Here is a 3759-nt window from a genome sequence, read left to right as displayed (position 1 = left end):
TCGAACGCGGACTGAGTGAGCGCGCTTTGTCGAGGATTTTGACATCAGCATTGTGGCTTCTTGTTACCATTGTTTCGGTGTGACAAACATTGTGGCTTCTTGTTATCATTGTTTCAGTGTGGCAAACATTGTGGCTTCTTGTTATCATTGTTTCGGTGTGACAAACATTGTGGCTTCTTGTTTGAAAGGGGCCAATGCCTTTATATAGCAGCAAATTGGCTTCCCACCTGTTATCTCCCCTTACTTTCTCGCTCTCACCAAAAGGGTAAGAGAAGAGCCTATTTTTGTTGTTGTGAAGGATGGGGCGTGGTTTGGGGCAGTGTTTTATTTGCATATCTGACAAAAATCGTTCCTGGACTGCAGTTCCTGTGTTACTACACGCGCACGCGCGCGCGCGCACACACACACACACACACACACACACACACTTAAATCCTAAACAGGGGTTATACACTGACCCTGTGAACACACATGGGTCCAAAGTTAAAGAATGAAACTGATTTACAATGTAGGATGATAACAATATACATTCAGTGACTATTGCAAAAAACTAAACAAAACAAAACAAGAACTTTCCTTTACAGAAACAGCAATGGGAGTGATAAAAGAGGGTGACTGCTGTAGCCCAATGGTTATAGAGCTGGGATATTCAATCTGAAGGTTCTGGGTTCAGTCCTGGAATCAGCAGCTGGTGGGTTGAGGGTGAAGATTTTTTTTTTGATTTTTTTTTTTCCATTCTCCCACATCCACAAAAATGCACACAGATATGCCGGCATTTTAATCCCTGAATGCAAAAATTTAAGAATACACATTAATATTCCCCCCTCATCCAAGTCAGTGCTGTGCAGTGGTTTATGGAAACATGAACATACCATTTCAGTGTGTTCAGTTCTGTCTCTCTCTGCCCCCCCCCCCCCCCCCCATCCTGTCCGTCTCTTTCTCTCTCTTCCTCTCTCTCTCTCCCTCTCCTCAGTCCCTCTCTCTCTCCTTCTCTCTCCCTCCCTCTCTCTCTCCAGTCTCTCTCCAGAAGGCAGGGATGCAATTTATACTGAAAGACTCCCCATGGAGTGATGGCCGAGAGGTAACGCATCGGCCTTGGAGGCGAGAGAATCTGAGCACGCGGGTTCGAATCCTGGCACAGTCGCCAGTATTTTCTCCTCCTCCACTAGACCTTGAGTGGTGGTCTGATTGCTATAGTCATTCAGATGAGACGATAAACTGAGATCCCGTGTGCAGCATGCACCTAGTGCATGTATAAGAACCCACAGCAACAAAAGGGTTATCCTTGGCAAAATCATGTAGAAAATTCCACTTCAATAGGTTTTTTTTAAATGCAAGTGGGAAAAAAATTTTTAAATGGGTGGCGCTCTCAGTGTAGCGACGTGCTCTCCCTTGGGAGAGAAGCCCGAATTCCACACAGAGAAATCTTACGACAAAAATAGAGTAATACAATAATACAATTATAATACAATATAATCCGTACAGGGGCAGCCTCTCTACAGATTGTCTCCCCCTTCCCCAACCCCGTTGTAGATGGCACCATGTCCCTCCACAACCAGCACAACTTATCTCATACCTCAGATGTTAATTGTTACAGTAAAGCTTGTCATTTATGACTGTGCATTAATGTCGCCTTACTTACATGAAACTGCGTCATCTACAACAACTAGGAATGTTAGAGTTTTTGGTCTTTTGACATTCATTTTCAGTTGTTTTTCTTGTTAAGTTAGTGGCTTCCCTTTCATGAAGTCGATTAAGTAATTTTCTTTAACTGTTCTTCTTTTTTCAGATATTCAATGGGTGTAATAGTTGAGTGATTAAAGCTTCGGACTTTCAATCTGAGGGTCCTGGGTTTGAATATCAGCAACGGCACCTGGTGGGTAAAGGGTGGAGACTTTCTGATCTCCCAGGTCAACATATGTGCAGACCTGCTTGTGTCTGAACCCCCTTCATGTTTATACGCAAGCAGAAATCAAATATGCACGTTAAAGATCCTGTAATCAATGTGGGTTATGGAAACAAGACTATACCCAGCATGCACACCCCTGAAAACGGAGTATGGCTGCCTACATGGCAGGGTAAAAACAGTTATACACATAAAAACCCACTCGTGTTCATACAAGTGAATGTGGTAGTTGCAGCCCACGAACGATGAAGAAGAAAAACCATACATCCCCACTCCTCTTCTACCTTTTAAAAAAATTTCTTTTTTTTATACTAACACTCAAATGTGAAATGATACTAAACGCATTCTCAACACATGATGTCTAAAATCACCAGTACGTGTGATGGGACATTAAACAAAATTTCCTCTTTATCTTTCAGGTCCCATCAGATTGTAAAAAAACAATAATAAATAGGGGGGGTGGGGGTGGGATATATATATATATATACATAAAGGTCCCACAGCCTTTTACCACTGTCAAAGCAGTGAACTCATATCCACTGTGTGTAAGGCTCAGCATAGGAAGGCAGTGAACTCATATCCACTGTGTGTAGGGCTCAGCATAGGAAGGCAGTGAACTCATATCCACTGTGTGTAGGGCTCAGCATAGGAAGGCAGTGAACTCATATCCACTGTGTGTAGGGCTCAGCAGTGGAAGGCAGTGAACTCATATCCACTGTGTCTAGGGCTCAGCATAGGAAGGCAGTGAACTCATATCCACTGTGTGTAGGGCTCAGCATAGGAAGGCAGTGAACTCATATCCACTGTGTTTTGGGCTCAGCATAGGAAGGCAGTGAACTCATATCCACTGTGTGCTGGGCTCAGCATAGGAAGGCAGTGAACTCATATCCAGTGTCGGGCTCAGCATAGGAAGGCAGTGAACTCATATCCACTGTGTGTCGGGCTCAGCAGTGGAAGGCAGTGAACTCATATCCACTGTGTCTAGGGCTCAGCAGTGGAAGGCAATGAACTCATATCCACTGTGTCTAGGGCTCAGCAGTGGAAGGCAGTGAACTCATATCCACTGTGTCGGGCTCAGCATAGGAAGGCAGTGAACTCATATCCACTGTGTGTAAGGCTCAGCATAGGAAGGCAGTGAACTCATATCCACTGTGTCTAGGGCTCAGCAGTGGAAGGCAGTGAACTCATATCCAGTGTCGAGGGCTTGGCATGAGAAGGCAGGGCCCAATCCTCTCCTTCCATGTTTTAGCCTTCCCCAAACGGAGTCAGGTACCCACTCACACCTGGGTGGAGTGAAGAAAATCAAAGTGCCTTTCCCCAAGGACACATCATGCTTCTTCTTCTTCTGTGTTCGTGGGCTGCAACTCCCACGTTCACTCATATATACATGAGTGGGCTTTTACATGTATGACCGTTTTTAACCTGCCATGTAGGCAGCCATACTCCCCTTTAGGGGGTGTGCATGCTGAGTATGTTCTTGTTTCCATAACCCACTGAACGCCGACATGGATACAGGATCTTTAAAGTGCGTATTTTATCTTCTACTTGCGTATGCACACTAGGGGGGTTCAGGCACTGGCAGGTCTGCACATATGTTGACCTGGGAGTTCGGAAAAATCTCCACCCTTTACCCACCAGGCGCCGTCACCGTGATTCGAACCCAGGACCGTCAGATTGAAAGTCCTTCACTTTAACCATTCGGCTATTGCGCCCGTCGAAACGCGGCATTGAATCCCAACCACTGGGGAGCCAGAAGTTCAGTTCAGTTTCTCAGGGAGGCATCACTGAGTTCAGACAAACCCATACACATACACCACATCTGCTAAGCAGATGCCTGACCAGCAGCGAAACCC

Source organism: Babylonia areolata, chromosome 24 (genome assembly GCF_041734735.1).
Source record: "Babylonia areolata isolate BAREFJ2019XMU chromosome 24, ASM4173473v1, whole genome shotgun sequence".
In the NCBI taxonomy this organism is placed as follows: domain Eukaryota; kingdom Metazoa; phylum Mollusca; class Gastropoda; order Neogastropoda; family Buccinidae; genus Babylonia; species Babylonia areolata.
Note: the sequence above shows the minus strand (reverse complement) of the source record.